General features: G+C 38.2%; 1 protein-coding gene across 1 annotated transcript in view; it reads left to right on the forward strand.

The window, feature by feature from the left end:
- The first annotated feature begins 862 nt into the window (after positions 1-862).
- Positions 863-17,697, forward strand: part of LOC6035513 (homeobox protein prospero) — a 159,392-nt gene continuing 142,557 nt past the window's right edge. The window contains exon 1 of the mRNA XM_038249611.1: positions 863-1,941. The gene's annotated coding sequence lies outside the window, so the exon portion shown is untranslated. The remainder of the gene's footprint in view (positions 1,942-17,697) is intronic.

Raw genomic sequence — 17,697 nt, forward strand, 5'->3', positions numbered from 1 at the left:
GCTTTAAGGTTTAAGTCGCTGGCGCCCGTTTGGGAGGGTAGAAAGTTTGGTCAAGTTTGACGTCTTGTGACGTAGTCACGGTCAGCGTGGGGAGTCTCTCTCCCGCGACATGTCATATCACAACGCGCGCCCTCGATATCGATGTGTGGGTAAAAGGCGGAGCGGAAAAAAGGACCAAAAAAGTACAATCGGACGCTTGCGCCAGGAAAAATGTATTGATAAAATATATGTGTGTATGGATTCTTTTTTGTTCTCCTCGTGCTCCCTTTCCGCGCTTCGCATGCCCCCTCGCGGCCGTTTTTTCGCGGGGTGACAAACACAGTCACAGATGAGGGGGGAAATTGGAATTTTTCGTTTCGGAAAAATTTATGTACAAACAGCGCGCCGCGTGGAGGAGAGAACGGCCGGAGAGCGAGAGCCCCCCCCCCCTCGTGCGCGCCCTCTCGTGGAAAATTGTGGGTGGGGGGAGGAGGACGCACGGGTTGCATACACACAGGCGGTTGGTGTTTATTCCCCGTTCGCGCGGCTGATTTTTTTTCTGTGTGCTCGCTGATGTGTCCCTCTAACACTCGGGGAGGGAAAGCTCGGAAAATGATAAATTTTTTCCCGATCCGGGAAACGCAGGCAGGGAAAACGAGGATTTTTTTGCCCTGGCCACCCTCTTTTCGGCGTGTTCGGCTTTTCGGGGGGAGAAAAAAAAGTGTGCGCTAGGCTCTCCCGGTCGGTCCTGGATCGCTGGCCAGGCTGGGTTCCCCCCTCACATGTGTGCATCTGTGTGTGTTTGTACGTATGTATGTAATTACCCAGCGGTCAGTGTTTCTTTTTAGCGCATAATGACGCTCAGTCACGCTGTTCTAGCGTCGTTGTTAATACGCGTGTTATCGCCGTCCGTCGCGCGATGCCAAAAATACCGGCGTCAAATTTCTTATTTTTTCCATTATAAGTACATTTCGCAATTTGTCAGTAAATTCGTCTCCAACCGGAAAAGTTAAATCTCAAAAATCGTCAAAATCCCGAAAAGTCCAGGAAAAAAAATCATCCAAAAAACCAACACCACCCGAAATATATAATAATTAAAAAAATTATGTGGATCACGACCCGCAAGGAGCACCGGAGGTGAATGATAGGGAAAGTAAGTTGCCGAAAATGTGTTCGCGCGCGCGTGTGTGTGTGTGCGCGCACGGAAATTAATCGATAATTAAAGCGGAACGCATTAACCCTCTCAAAAGCCACCCCCAAAAGCAGCACCACCCGTTCCGGGGTGGCCTCGCGCGCGCGACCCTCTCAACGACGTTTCGGCCCACTCACGGACATCTTCAGGCGTGCTTAGTGCAACAAAATCGACACACTTTCTCGAACCAGTTTTGCATGATTTTGTTGTTTGCGGTTTCGTTTTGCCAGTGATTTCATCAAGTTTTAAACAACAAAAAAAAAAGAACCCAGTGTTTGGAGTGATTTTCGGCCCTCGTGTTTGCCCCTAAGTTTCAACGTGCGAAAGTGAGTTCATGCGTGCTTCAGCGATGTAGAACGTTTCGACCCCCTCTAATAAAAAAAAACAAAATTGTGTATTATTATTAAAAAATAATGTGCAATACTAAATAAAAACCGATTCAAGACAACAACAAAAAAACTCACCCGGATTGGACCTTAAACGAGTGTTACTGTGACTCCGTACTCCAAACTTCTGGACCCCGAACGACCATCTGGTGGGGCAGAACCTAATCAGCTCATTAGAGATTAGTGCAAACTGCCCAAAAATGGTGCCCGTGCAACGAATCAACGAGCGCTGCTGGGGCTGCAACCGATAGACGAGCCCCGATTAGACACTCTCCCGCGCTAAATTTTTGGCGCCCCAGGTTTCCCAAAAAGCGAAGCGTAAGCGAGACGGCGATATTGGAACCGGTTTTTGAAATTTGGTGGACCCGAATGCACTGTCAATAGGTAAGAGTTGTAGTTGTGGTGTAGTTTTGGCAAGTGATGGAATTTTCAGTGGAATTTAAAAAAAAATGTTTCGAAAGTTTCATTCGAATTAGAATATTTTCTAAAACTATCATTAAAAAGGTGATTAATTCACAATGTTTGGAAGGTATACGGGGAAAGTGATGTTCAATGGTGTAACGCAATAATGTACAGTTCAAAATTACGTTGTATTTAATCAAAACTTTGAAGATGTTAATAAAATGTTTTGAAATCTTATTTGAGCGAATATTCAATTTCATATAGACCGAAACCGATATAACGATAAACTTTTTGTAAAAGTTTGACATCATGTTTAGAAAAAACATACCAGAAACTTACAAGTCTAATAAAAAAAGGAGTTATAATAATTTTCTGCAATCAGCGTCTGGCCTAGAGGTCATATCAAGGTGCCTGGAATTGGATGAAACTTTCAGCGTTTGTTTGTTTGTTTGGACATCTGATGAACTATTGTCAATTGTCTTATTGTTGCTCTACGACACATGCAAGTGCAAGTTAGACGGCAAGTTTGAGGTCTTAAAAATTATTAAAGATCTTAAAATTACTAGCATTTTCGTAAAACTTAAACAAATCATAAAAAGTGTCTACCTGGTTAATGGATGGTTCCTTAAGCTAAGCCAAATAGGTATCTTTAAAAAAATGTGCTTTTTTCAACAACATAAAATCAATATTAAATAAAAAGTTTAACAGAAAGCAGGTGTAAGAAGGCCAATGCTTTTTGTGAGCTAGATTACTTAGAGAAACATACATCAACCAAAAATCAAACCATCCACATTAACGACCCCCGGGTCTTTTGTGGTCTCTATTGCAAGTTTCTGCTAGAACCTAGGAGTCCGAAGGCTTGAATGGGGAGGGCACCCAAACTTCTTTTACTCCAAGGAACCTTCCACCCCAGTGTTTGAACTGACGACCTTTGGATTGTGAATCCAACCGCCGCCAGCGATTCCACCGGAGTAGGCTTGGTTTGGTGTGTTATTTGTACTTATGGCATGGAGACGACTCCTACACCTGGAATGACTTAACGGCCTAACAACCAAGGCCGGGACCGACATTTTAACTTCCTCATCCGATGGAAGGTTGGAGCAGATGGGGATCGAACCCAGAATCATCCGCTTACAAAGCGGACAGCGTAACCATTCGGCCACGCACTGCCACATACATCAACCAATTGAATTAAATACTGCTTAGGACATCAGAATTCTATAAGTAAATGGAAAAAATTGTGTAAAAAAACAAAACATTGAGCTTTTTTCCAAAAGAAAATTACATTTATTTATCAAAGTTTTGTAAACAGTTCAATGATTTGTTTTGTGGAAAATAGTTATAATTCGTTGTTTTTTATTTTTTTGTTATTATTTAGCGGCTCTAAGCTGAATAAGTGATATGTTAGTTCGCAATTTGTTATATTTAATTGTAATATAGTTGACACTCTCTCTCTGTTTCAATATCGAAGGAAAAGAAGGAGGCATATCTTAACAATTCATCGAAACACATACGTTTATTGAGAACTCAGACATTAAGCAGCGCTTATTGAAACAGAACAATCATTTTAATTTAATTATTATTATGCAGTTGCTAATACTTCCAAATGTTTTTCAAAAACGTTCCAAAAAATCAGGAGGATCTTTTTAAGTCTAAATCATTGAAAAAATGAAGATAAGACCGCAATAAAAAAAAAATTTCAACAACCGCTTCTCGCCTTTTTTCATTAATACTTCGTGACATTTCAATTTCAACACAACTGAATTTTACAGCAAGTTCACGACTCTCTAGAATGAGTTGTAACTAAATTTTAAAATGTTGTTTTATAAACAAAAGTGTGTAAGATAATTTCTATTAAAAAAATATAATTTTACAAAAAAATATACTACCAGCAAAAAAAAAACAGGCCAAAAGTTTATGTAACTTCTATAAAATCATGATAATTGACTAACCTTATTCATTATTTTGCAATTTATGACGCTAATTTCAACGTCAACCAGAGGACATACATTAAAAAAAAATATTAGGAACTGCTTTAAGCAATTAAAAAAAATGCTATTACACAGCGATTCCACGTTAAACAGGAAGAATCCAAATCAAAAGTACTCCGAATTAGCTCAAATTTGCAAGGGACCGGTGGTGCAGCGTGGTTGCCTCTGGCCCAGCCGGCCTGGGTTCGATCCCAGACGGCCGACATTTTTCGAGACGAGATTCGTCTGATCACGCCTTCCGTGAGGTTAGGTCGTCAGCTCAGTCTAGGTCGACCCTCAGGGTCCTGCCTCGGTAGAGTCGCCCGAAGGCAGTTGGACTCAAAATCCAAAGGTCGTCAGTTCGAGTCCCGGCGTGGATGGAAGCTTAGGTGTAAAAAGAGGTTTGCCATTAGCTCAACAATCAAGCCTTCGGACACCTAGGTTCGAGTAGGAATCTCGCGATACTCTTGAACGAACAATTTGATTTGATTTTGTCATGGGAGTTGTATGGTTAAAAATAATTAGACCCTCATTTTTTTTGTTTGGCGATTAGTAGGAGCACTCTCCAAAATTGGGTGGTCCAAAAACTGCGTTTTCCTCGGTTTTTGCAACAAAAAATAACGCAAGTTTCAAAAGAAAGAATAATTGTTGAGGTTTTAAGAAAAAAAAATATTAAGATATTCACAAAAAACAGCAGAATTTTTAAAAAGGTCTTATTAAAATTTTAATTGCTGATTTGAAGGTGTCGGGAAATCGGGGTGCCTTAAAATATGTTTCCCTGATTTATTGTAGTGTTATACATACCATATCCAAAGTAACGAATACTTTGCTTTGCTCAAAGGGGTTTTTTTGGTCCCTGATCACGAATCCGAGGTCCATCTTCAATATTTCGTGACGGTGGGGCGGTACGACCCCTTTCGTTTTTCTGGTTTTTTACTAAGACACGTTTTTCAGTGATTTGTAGCTCGCAACCGTTAAGAGATAGAAATTTGGTGTCAGAGGGACTTTTATGTAAAATTAGACGCCCAATTTGATGGCGTACTCAAAATTTCGATAAAAACGAATTTTTCATCAGAAAAATAAATAAAAAATAGTTTTAAAACCGTTGCCATTTCCCGTTACTCAACTGTCAAAAATCGTGAGACATGTCATTTTATGGGAAATTTAATGTACTTTTCGAATCTGAAATAACCAGAAGGGTCATTTTTCATTTAGAACAAAATTTTTCATTTTTTTATTACGTGTTTTTTCTAACTTTGCAGGGTTACATTTTAGAGTGTAACAATGTTCTACAAAGTTGTAGAGCAGACAAAAACAAAAAATTTGATATATAGACGTAAGAAGTTTGCATGTATTCTTTACAAGTTATCAGAATTTTACAAAAAAGTTTTCTGAAAAAGTTATGATTTTAACCCTTTAAACTCAATCGTGTGCGTTTGAAAGTATTTTTTCGGAAAGTTCAGCTAATTTTGCATAAGAATGACCCCTTGAACGCTTGTTGTGACTCGTGCACTGCCGTTTTACGGCGATATGATGTATACGCCATTAAGGTGATTTTGCTGTAGACACGATTTTCTGTTTTTGTTCATTTTTTCAATTTAAAATGACTAATTTAAGGTCTGCTCTGTAGAAACTGTTAAAAAGTACAATAAAAATGTGGCCCCTACAAAATTTCTTGTTTTTTTCCTATTCTCTACGATTTTAAACCACAAACATCATTTGGCCGAAAAAAAGCAATAAAAAATCACTACTTTTCCTTCCCAATGATGTATGTATACATTGCTCGATCAATGCAGGCTATATTTTTTGTGCCAGCTATTTTGACAGCTGAGCGGATTCCTTAATGCATTGTCCACGTGGTTACTTTAAGAGGGGGGAGGGTATTAAGGGAGCGTTCTTTTATTACGTAACGCAGTTGCGGGGATGGGAGGGGGGTCAGAGAATGTGTTACGCTCCATACGAAATTTTTATAATTTGTATGGAAATTTTGTTACCAGGGGGGAGGGGGTCTATAAATCAGATTTTTTGCGTTACGTAATAAAAGAACGCTCCCTTAGCGATTGTCTACGCTCCATAAAAACAATTGTCCGCAAGGGAGGTGGGTGGGGCTAAAATTTTCAAAAGTGTTTTCGTGGATGTGGATAAGGTGACATCCATTAAGTACGTCACATTAAAATCAGCCAAAATTTACTCCACCCTTCTTTGTCACGATTTCCCTATGCTTTTAAAACGCAACGTCACGCTTGCTCAAAACCCCCCTCTTCTCTCAGAACGTGACGTACTTTATGGATGATGCCTAATGGACGTTCCCTTAAAAATTAAATCGAAATAATGTAATAAAATATTACCCAGTCTTAATTTGGTCCCAAAACCTCAAATCAACATTCAAATAGTATTGAATTTGACTTTTATCAATTCTCAATGTATACATACATCATTGATGAGTAAAATTGGCGTATACATCATTGTTTGTTTGCTTAATAAAATGGGCCCCAGAGCAGTTTTTTGAAAAATTCAGGTAGCCTTTAAGATTTTTTATCATACTGTAAAATAAAATTGAAAATGTCCAAAATGGCGTATACATCATATCGCCGTAAAACGGCAGTGCATTGCGAGAATCTGAATTTTTTTTTTTTTTTCAAAATAAAAATATGTTTCTGATGAGTGAGTGTATCCGGTTTGTTTTTTTATTTTCGATAAATCCTCACATACAAGCAGTAGGGTGGGTACGGATTTTGAAAAGTTCTCAGATCAAGTTCTGGTGTGGTTCCCCTTGTAGGGCATACCCAAAGGGACTCTCACACCAAATTTCAGCTCATTTGGTTGAAAACTGGCTTGTCTCAAGCGGGTTCAATTTTACATGGAAATTATTATGGGAAATTTTGAATTTTCGTTCAGCAACAAATTTTCCTTAGCATGCTGTGAATGCTTGATGAAAACCGCGACGCCACATGTCAAACAGCTACCACGTGATTGTAAAATTTGCACCATAACATTTTTTTTTTCTTAGTTGGAGGTTTAGAATACAGTTAAATAGTATCAGGATCACCATAAATTTTAATTCTATGGTTCAAAAAGTAATAAAAAGTAATTTTTTATAGGCGATGCTAGTCCACGTGGTAACTGTTTGACATGTGGCGTCGTGGTGTTCATCAAGCATTTATAGCATGCTAAGGAAAATTTGATGCTTTTCTGGGGAAAACCGTTGGTTCCGAAAACCCCGGATGTATTGCCGTTGAGCTCGATGGGGGTTGAACGAATCGACCTGGTCTCTTAGGAAAAGTTGTTCTCCAGACGATTCCGCTCATTTCTGGCCATCCTAGAAGTTTCTACATGTTTTCCCCAGGCCTGTAGGAGCGAATGAACGAAAATTCAAAATTTCCCATAGTAATTTCCATGTAAAATTGAACCCGCTTGAGACAAGCCAGTTTTCAACCAAATGAGCTGAAATTTGGTGTAAGAGTCCCTTTGGGTATGCCCTACAAGGGGAACCACACCAGAACTTGATCTGAGAACTTTTTAAAATCCGTACCCACCCTAACAAGCAGTGCACAAGCCACAACAATCGTCCAAGGGGTCATTCTTATGCAAAATTAGCTGAAACTTTCCGAAAAAATTACTTTCAAAAATACACGATTGAGTTTTTGGGGTTAAAAATTCGAAAAACTGGTCGAAAATTGTCAAAATCATAACTCTTTCAAAAAAAATTTTTTGGTAAAATTCCGATAAATCGTGAAGAATACTTGCAAACCCCTTACGTCTTTATATCAAAATTTTTGTTTTTGTCTGCTCTACAACTTTGTAGAACATTGTTACACTCTAAAATGTAACCCTGCAAAGTTAGAAAAAACACGTTATTTAAAATAACAATTTTTGTTTTAAATAAAAAAATGGCCCTTCTGGGTTATTTCAGATTCGAAAAGTACATTAAACATGTCTCACGATTTTTGACAGTTGAGTAACGGGAAATGGCAGCGATTTTAAAACCATATTTTAACTTTTTTTTTGATGAAAAATACGTTTTTTTCGGAATTTTGAGTACGCCATCAAATTGGGCGTCTAATTTTACACAAAAGTCCCTCTGACACCAAATTTCTATCTCTTCACGATTGCGAGCTACAAATCACTGAAAAACGTGTTTTAGTAAAAAACCAGAAAAACGAAAGGGGTCGTACCACCCCACCGTCACGAGATATCGAAAAATGGAACTCGGATTCGTGATCAGGGACCAAAATTACCCCTTAAAGTTTCACGAAAATCGAAGAGGGGTCGGGGCAACTTTTTCCGATTTCGTGTGAGTTCGTGGAGAATTACCCGTATATCAAAAACAAAATTTCAGTACCCTTATAAGGTCAGCGCCTAAATTTTAAAGTATTCGCAGTTTCAGTGATGAAAGGTAATTTGGAATCGCTGTAATCAATTTTATTTTCAAGGATTCAACTAAAATATTAAAGTTTATTAAGTCCTAATATGTAGCATTTTCAACTGCTTTTTTCCGTGTTGAAATAATTAGCATATATTTTTATGTTTTGGTGCGAGAATAGAAACTGTCAAGTTCTTCGTGGATGACTGCGGTGTAAAATTTGAAAGAGTTGGTAATCATTAGTAAAATTAAAATTTGAATCAAAATATGTTATGTTTAACATGTATTGTGATACTGTATTAAACCCGATTTTTGTTTTCATGTTAAGGTGCGGATCCACCCATCATACAAATTTCTTAGAACTAATCACGATTGACTTTACTTTATCTAGACATCTTCATTTTATTATATTTTATTATTTTATTATAATTTTTTGCTTTTTTACAGAAATTGTGTAAGGATAATTTTTTTTTTACTTTGATGCACAGTTAATCATTTCTAGCAAAACTTGCATCAGTAACAGTTCACTCGAAACCATTTCACCGAGCCTCCACAGAGCAAGTGTTTTAAATCCAGCTAGATTTCCTTCCACTCAATCAAGCAAAAAATTCCGTCACGAGCAAAGTAGAAACAGTTTAAAAAGCTCCATAATGCACTTCATCCGATACACGATCACACACACATTCACACAGTGAAAAACTAACCCTGAATGCGCCGCGACATCAACCATAAATCCCCGTTTTGTCACCCAACCCTAACGCGCGCGATTGTGTGTGTGTGTGTGTGTTCACCGTCATCGTCGCAAAGTTGCACTCGACGTCATCCTCGTCGTCAGGCCGAGCGACGTCGCCGTCGAATCAAAAAAGAATAAATCATAAATTATTCGATTGAGTAATGGGATTGCTTTCGCTTCGATGGATAAAAAAGGGTTTTTATTTTCATTTCTCCACTTTTTTTTTTGCCTGAAAGTGGGTGGAAATGGCGAAGGGGAGCTTACGGTGAGTATGTGCAAGTTAATGTGAATGTGTGTGTGTGTGCTCATTGGGTTGAACAAAAATCAGCAGATAATCTGTCGTTTACTATCGCAACTGTATCGATTTTTTGAGATTAGAGTGTGATTAGCAGTTGACAATTTTCAATATTTTTAATCTGGCCTAAATTGAATTTGAATCAATTGTCAAGCTCAATAAATTTCAATCTCGTGAAAACAAACTTCCAAAATTACACAATTAGTGATTAATCGAGTTGTGATGAAAAAAGTGATACTGAAAATAAAAACTTTCTTCCAAAATATGCAAACAAGCATAACCATACCAAAAATTAGAGAAAATACCGGATCATTTGATATAGTTGCTTGAAAAACAAATGTTGAGATAATTGAACTAAAATTTTAATGTATTGCAGGAAAATTATCATGACCAATATTTTTCATAAAAATCAAATTTTGGTCATAAATATGTCTAAAATTGCTGACCCAATTCGTCGAAAAGAAAAAAACAAGACAACAAATTTACATCAGAATTGTTTCTCAGAACCAGAAAAGTACAAATCTGAAAATTATTGAATCCGCATACCCAAAGATGGATTCTGAGTCATTTGTTTTCTAAACTAATTTTATCATGTTCTCATGTTATGTGTTGAAACTACTAATGTCGTCTTTCCCAATGTGTCCTTATAACATCCAGGATGTTATTTTTGGTTTGCAGAAAATAGATCTCTTTATTTGGGTAATCTTATCGACAGCATTCTTGTTCTATTCCTGTTTTTTTGTTTTAATATTTCTGAAAATCTTGTGACATTTTCTGGAAAAAAATCACATCAAACTTTGTTTATAAGGCTGGCACAAATTTTATTTAAAGTTTTTGTCCCCCCCCCCCCCTTCAAAGTTGGCCCGAAAAATCAGGGGGCAAAAAAATATTTTTTCAAAAAATTTCAATATTTTTATGAAAATTTAAGTGCATTTAGTTAAAATCAATTTTAAATGAATTCCCTTGCGTTTAGAATCATTTTTAGCATGTTTGGGCTGATTAAAAAATCTTTTGAATTTTTGAAAATTTTCGATGTCTTCTATCGCTAAAGTTTTTTTTCGCTAAAATGTTTGTTTTCGTCAAATTTTACATTTTTTGAAAACTTTTATTGCAAAACAACTGAACTAGTGTAAAATACATTTTAAAACACTCTTTCCATACAAATGTTGAAACTATGGCATGTTATTTTAATATTTATATTTTTTTTTTTTTTTTGCCCCCCCCCCCCCCCTCCCCCTCGACTCCGGCCAGAGCCGAGGGACAATAACTTTTAAAAATATTTGCATCGGCCTAAATGCTCAAATTTTACAACCATGACGTAACACAAAAGTAACAAAGTCAATCTCAGCCAACCCATGAATGGTTCGAGGTGCCGTTCAGGTTAGCAGCAATTAACGCCCGATGCTTTTGAGCGGGATTAATTGTTTTGAACGCAAACATCAACCCGCAATCACACAAGCTTCACACGATTTACGGCGCTTCAAACGGAACGGGAATGTGGACGGAAAAGGTGGATGTTGTGGCCAACGGAAACAATAGCATAACGAGCAATTCAGCAACAGTTTCGAGCGTTGAGAAATATAAAATGACACTGGAAAAAAAGGACTTATTATATGATGTATGAGGTGGTGTGTGGGTGTGGATGTGGGTGTGTGGAAATGTGTGGTATTAAAATAAACCGCAAACAAGCCGGAAACAACCTGGTTCAGGACTCGGGCCCGGAATCGGACTTCAATATGGTTCAATTAAGATCAATCGATTCCGACGTGGACATCAGGCTGATCGAGTGAAAGGTGAATGTTTGCGTGTGAAGTTGGGCATGTGTTGTGCATTCCGTACTGATAAAATTCCATATGGAGAGATTTTCTTTGGGTCTGGTAACAAAGCATGAAAATCTTATTCCGTGCCAGCCAAACATTATCATTCCTTCACCCAAAATTCAGAGTCGAGATAATCGGTCTCTCAAAATTTATTGAGGGCTCAGTGCCAAAATCGATAGAATAATGGTACCAACTCACACCATCATAACAAATGAGTTCATACGTTAGTTGAATCAATAAATCTCCAACAAGTGTCATACATCGACTTCTGACTTCTCGTTGGTCACCAAGCTGTGGTGGCCGAAGCAGCTAAGTCATTGGATTGGTTTGTCAAAGGTCTCTGGTTCGATTCCCGTTGTCGACACTTTTGGTTTTTTGTTTGACGGATGAACTTTTTTTGCAAATGAACCTCGAGAGAATAGTTCTATCGCCCATCTCGAGCTGTGTTCTCTGCGTCCGTGAATGGTACCACTATTCTCTCGACTCGAGACCATCATTCTCTCGGACTAGCGCTGCCAGTTTTGGGTGTTTATCTAAACCACGACCAACCAAAAATCTGCGCAGGCTCCACTCGAGGGGAAGCATGATGTTTAGGGTTCCCTGAATTACGTGCACTTTGAATTTTTCAAAAATATTAGGCAGGGTCGAATGGTTTTTCTCCAAAGTTTATATGGAGAATTAGTGCTTTTCCTTACTCCCACATATTGCATGCAATTTTTGGATTGTATGCAACAGCGACGAACCACCCTAATTGTCTACGAAAAAAAAAAACGAAACTATTGGCACTACGCCCCCCGAGGCATGGCCTTCCTCTAACGTGGGATTTCTGCTCCAGCGCCTCTGACGAGACAGGAGAAACCGGGACCGACGTTTTACTTCACCATCCGATAGAAGCTCAGTGGATAAGGCGGGAATCGAACCCGCGTCTCATAGCATCATCGGGATCGGCAGCCGAAGCCGCTACCCCTGCGCCACGAGACCCACAATTGTCTACATAAACTTTGAAGAAAAAAAAACCATTCAGCCCTGTCCAAATTGAAAAATTTCAAGAGTACGTGTTTCTGACGACCCCAAACTTTATGCTTCCCCTCGAGTTGAGCCTGCGCAATCATTTTTGTAAATTTGTATAGGTCAGTGTTATGTATTCAAAGATTTCAATAAAAATTTCTAGGTAGCCCAAGTGCTCCTTACAATTTTTACTTCAGACTAAGGGAACAGCACCAAACACTATCAATCCTGTAATGTTGCCATATCAGCATTTTGACGTTCAATCACAGCTCAAAGCGTTTTCAACAAAAATCTAGTGATAAACAGTTCATGTGGAAGTAAGCTAGCAAAGTTTTATCAGTAATCTTACAAAAAAAAGTTGGTTTAATAGTGAAAATCAGAAACTATATTTGAATTATATTATTCTGAGAAAGCGTTACATTGCATGTTATAAGTGTAGGAAAAGCTTGTTCAAGGGAACAGAGAGAAAGGGAGAAATTCTGATTTTAGCGTAACGTACTTTATGGATGAAGCCTTTTTGAAAAACTTTTGTTCAGAGGAGTTGCCGTGGTTGACTGGTTACGGGGTTCGCTTTGTGAGTGAATGATTCTGGGTTCGATTCCCATCTACTCCCAACGAAAAGTTAAAAACAAAGAAATTTGAAATGATGAATATGAACGAAAAAACAAAGGCGCTAGAGGCGGGGTTCGATCCCCCGCCCTTTGGATTGGTAAGCAAAAATGCTAATCACTAGGCAATGACGACTTGGCGAGCTTGGACTGGAATTAGGAATACTATTACAGAGATCAAGTTGTGGCTAGAGCGTCCAATTTCCCGTCCCGGGAATTCCCGGGATTTCCCGAAAAAAAATATTTCCCGTTTCCCGGGAAATTTGTAAATTTCCCGGGAATTCCCGGCCCATCCTTACAGTTTATCGGAAATTCTGGCTCTCGACTATTTAGAGCGTCCAATTTCCCGTCCCGGGAAAAAAAAATCCCGGGAATTCCCGGAGATTTCCCGAAAAAAAAATATTTCCCGTTTCCCGGGAAATTTGTAAATTTCACGGGAATTCCCGAAATTCAAGCGGAAGTTTACATTTTCCTAACTTCTTGGCACATTTTTTTTAATTTACAAAAAAAATGAAAACACTCAATTTTATTTTATTTAATTCAATTTCATGTTCTTATAACTTATCAGTTCGTCTAAAAATTCACGTTATTAGTTTCTGACTTGTTTTCTGAAGCTTTTACAACTGGGATCTTGTTTATTCGTAAAGTAACACAAATTACGATATTTTGGAATGAAAATTAACTATTATAATTCTGGTTAGTTTTTTAAACGAAAATTGTTGTTATATCATCAGAACCGGGACCGTGGTGTAGGGGTAAGCGTGATTACCTCTCACCCAGTTGGCCTGGGTTCGATCCCAGAAGGTCCCGGTGGCAAATTTTGAGACGAAATTTGTCTGATCACGCCTTCCGTCGGACGGGAAGTAAATGTTGGCCCCGGACTAACCTAAAAAGGTTAGGTCGTTAGCTCAGTCCAGGTGTAGGGGTCGTCTCCCTGGGTCCTGTCCTGGTGGAGTCGCTGGTAGGCAGTTGGACTCACAATCCAAAGGTCGTCAGTTCGAATCCCGGGGTGGATGGAAGCTAAGGTGTAAAAAGAGGTTTGCAATTGCCTCAACAATCAAGCCTTCGGACACCTAGTTTCGAGTAGGAATCTCGCAATCGAGAACGCCAAGGCAAAGCTGTAGAGCGAATAATTTGATTTTTTTTTTGATCATCAGAAAATATGGTACCTCTTTTTGCCAAGATCAATATTAAGTTTTTTTTTCACGATTATGTTTACCATGGCCAAATTGAATGAAAATTGAAAAAAAAAATCATTTGATGTTTCAAAGAGGGTTGTGAAAGAAGAATTTGGTTAATTTGTTAAAAAGTGTTTACAGTTTAATATAAAGAATTTACACTAACAGAGCGTAAGCGAAATTAATATGAAATTACTTTTATTGCTTTGAAAATTCTTTTAGCCGAAGTCATTTTTAAGCTGATCATTATAAAACTACTTCGTATTGTATAGAAGGTGTACAAAAAATGCAAACATATTTAAAAATCTAGCTCCAAATATTTAAAAACTTTGACTTGTGACTTCATAAAAGAAATATTTTTAGTGAAAAGGCAGTTTTAAGGTGAATTCAATGCGTAAGATTTGTTATGGACAAAAAGATTTGTCAACAAATCCATATTTTCTTCATGATTTTTTTTTTCATTTCAACGTCATCTCAATATTATTCTTTATCATGTTCTCTCAAACTGTTCACAACTCCATAATTAATTGCAAATTTATGGTTTTAAAGCATGGATTGATTTCACTCGCTGTCCAAACACTGTGATTAGAAAAATAATACTGCACAAAAATAAAATGATTTTTTTTTACAACACTGTTGTACGAATTGGAAGCCTATAAATTTAGAAAATGTATATATTTTCATGAATTATGATCATTAAATTGATATTTTATACAATTTTGTTGAAGAACAATTTTCGATAAATTTGAAATTTCCCGGGAATTCCCGGGATTTCCCGGGAATTTTGTTGAAAATTTCCCGTTTCCCGGGAATTCTGTAACCCCGGGAAATTGGACGCTCTAGTTGTGGCGCTATAACCACGGCAAACAGTGTCCAAGACATTCGTGGAAATAAATGCCCCATCCCAGAGGGTCCCGGAGTACCAAAACTTTCTTAGCATATGGTATGGATATGGACTACACAATTTTTGAATCAAAACTAATATTTCAAAACGGTGCTATATTGAATGTTTGGCCCTTTTGAAATGTCAGTTTCAATTAAAAAAAAAATCTGGAAGATCAGAAAATTTCACGAATGTTTCTTAATTTAACATTAAAAATCGGACCATTAGTTGCTGAGATATCGTCATTAGAAAATGGTGGGTTGTTTGGGTGAGACTTAGAAAACATAAATTTTCCTGTTTTAAAATCTTTGCCTGGCAATATCTAAGCAACTAAGGGTTGTATCAACAAGGTTCATAAATGAAAAATATAGGGAATTTTCGCAGCTTTTAAATATTTTTTTCAAGGATGGGCAAACTTGGGCAATAATTTTAAAAAATAATAACTGTGACTACTTTTAAAAAGTTACTTTACAAGGGCTATAAATTGAAGACGTTACACTTTATCAAAAATTTCACTACAAAACTTTTTGATTGCAAATTTGATTTTACATCGAAAAACGAAGTTGAACATTTTTTGCGACCAATAACTGGGTCAAAGATGTGTCCGTTCTGGAATTTTTCGAAAAGTTGGAATTTGATGTCCCCTTAAACATATCGGGAAATAAAAAAAATGTGTTTTTTTTTGCAAATCAAGTTTTAGTGCAAAAAGTGAAATAAAACAAATGCCAATTTTTTTACCATGTATGATATTTTTTCAGTGTAGTCCTTATCCATACCTACAACTTTGCCGAAGACACCAAATCGATCAAAAACTTACTTCAAAAGATAAAGATTTTTGAATTTTTATAAACAATTTTTGTATGGACAGCTGCCAAATTTTAATGGAAAAGTAAATGAACAAACTAATGATGCAAATTGGCCTCATTTGGGCATACCGAAGGCACCAAAAAAGTTTCAGCCGGATTTAAAAATAAAAAAATTAAAATTAAAAAAAGAATTGCTCAGTAGGATTGGTCGCTTTAACGCTTGTCGTCACCGTCGTGCTAACTTGTCGTACGTGCATTTTAGACAGCTCACAATGCCTCATCTTGAGATATTCAATAAAAACCAAAAAAGTTCCGAAAGTTTTTGTCACTTTTCATATCAAAGAAGTTCTTATCTTGTCGTGCTATCTTGACACAGCCTGAAAATTGATGTAAGTGCGACAATTGGCCAAAGGAATTTCAGGTCAGATCGCGTTTTCAATTAAAACTCGGGACTCCGGCAACCAATTTTAACCAAACTTACGGGGCAATGCACAGGATGGTCGCGTGCTCTCATTTTTGTTTATTCAAGGTCAAACATTAAAACGCGTTTTTCTCGGAACGTCAGAAAGCGACGTAGGACATGTTAGCACTATGACGTCATTGTGCGTTTCAATGCATTCCAATGCAATGGCCCACTACAGATCGTCGTCATCGTGCTAACTTGTCGTACGTGCATTTTGGGCCAAATTGAGTTAAGGACGCTGTTTTGTGCAGCTCACAATTTGATCTTCACAGATCCCCAAAATTCGATTTCAATCCTGAGATATTCAATAAAAACCGAAAAAAAAACTCCGTGCATTTTTGTCACTTTACATATGAAAGTAGTTTCAATCTTGTCGTGCTATCTTGACACAGCCTGAAAATTGATGTAAGTGCGACAATTGGCCAAAGGGATTTCAGGTCAGAACACGTTTGACGCACGTACAAGTTAGACTACCGTAAACATTTGTAATTATAATTCGGGACTCCAGCAACCAGCACAGAATGGTCAGCCAAACAAAACGTGTTTGTTATTGTTTGCATTGCGTGCTCTGGTTTTCGTTTATTCAAGGTCAAACATTCACGCAGAAAAATAAGGCATATTTGAATCAACAAAACGTTTTGTTGATTTGAAAATCAAGATTTTTGTTGAATCAACGTTAAACGTCAAAGCACCCTTTTCAAAACAACAACAACAAAAAAATGTTGAATTGAGCAAATCAAACCTCGTACAGGCTGATTCTACAAAATATTTTTCTGCGTGTTAAAACGCGTTTTTCTCGGAACGTCGAAATGGTGGTAGCAACAAGATAGCACGACGACGTCGAGATGTTAATAAACGACAAGAAGAGTGCTAGGCGTAATCTAACTTAAGGCACTCTTCACGATCCCTTCGAAAGATTGGCTGCACTAGGGTTAGATTAGATTAGATTAGATAAACATTTTGAACAATTAACCGTCAAAAGTTGCGTCTGTTTGTCTGTGCTTATATCCTTCAATTTAACCACATTCACACGCTCAAATCCACCACATCGCTCGCCTTAACGCGCGTGCGAACCTTACAGGTCCTTCACCCAAAAATCTTCGCCCACCTGATTGATGTGCGTATGTACCCCCGTCCATCCGTCAATGTCCCAATCAATAACCACCAGGCCTTCCAGCGAACCTCAACGGGGAGGAGGCCTTCTTATCCGAGGCGGCTCACTTTCACTTTGCATCCCACACACGTGGCCGGAGATTCGGTGTGGTGCGGTTCCAAAAAAGCACGGCGATTCCACTTTCGCTTTCTCGAGGCGGGTGCACCTCTTCCAAGAATGTTGATCACAGCAAGCTTCGGGAGTGCGCAGCACGCTGCGCAACCAAGGTTTGCCGGTGAGCTTTCTTAGTCGTCCGAGCGGCCCGGTCAAAGGAGTCGGGGACGCACTTCGGCATTATTGTAATGGGAATGTTGGCATTAAAGTTAATGCTTGTTGATGTAGGTGAGAGGAGAAGGGGGGGGGGGGGTTCGAGTACATAAGCGCGCGCACACACTAGTGCACGGAAGAGGGTGGTGGGGGGTGCATTTTCTCCGAGATTAAGGAACACCGAGTTCCTC

The sequence above is a fragment of the Culex quinquefasciatus genome, chromosome 1 (genome assembly GCF_015732765.1).
Source record: "Culex quinquefasciatus strain JHB chromosome 1, VPISU_Cqui_1.0_pri_paternal, whole genome shotgun sequence".
NCBI classification, from domain to species: Eukaryota; Metazoa; Arthropoda; class Insecta; order Diptera; family Culicidae; genus Culex; species Culex quinquefasciatus.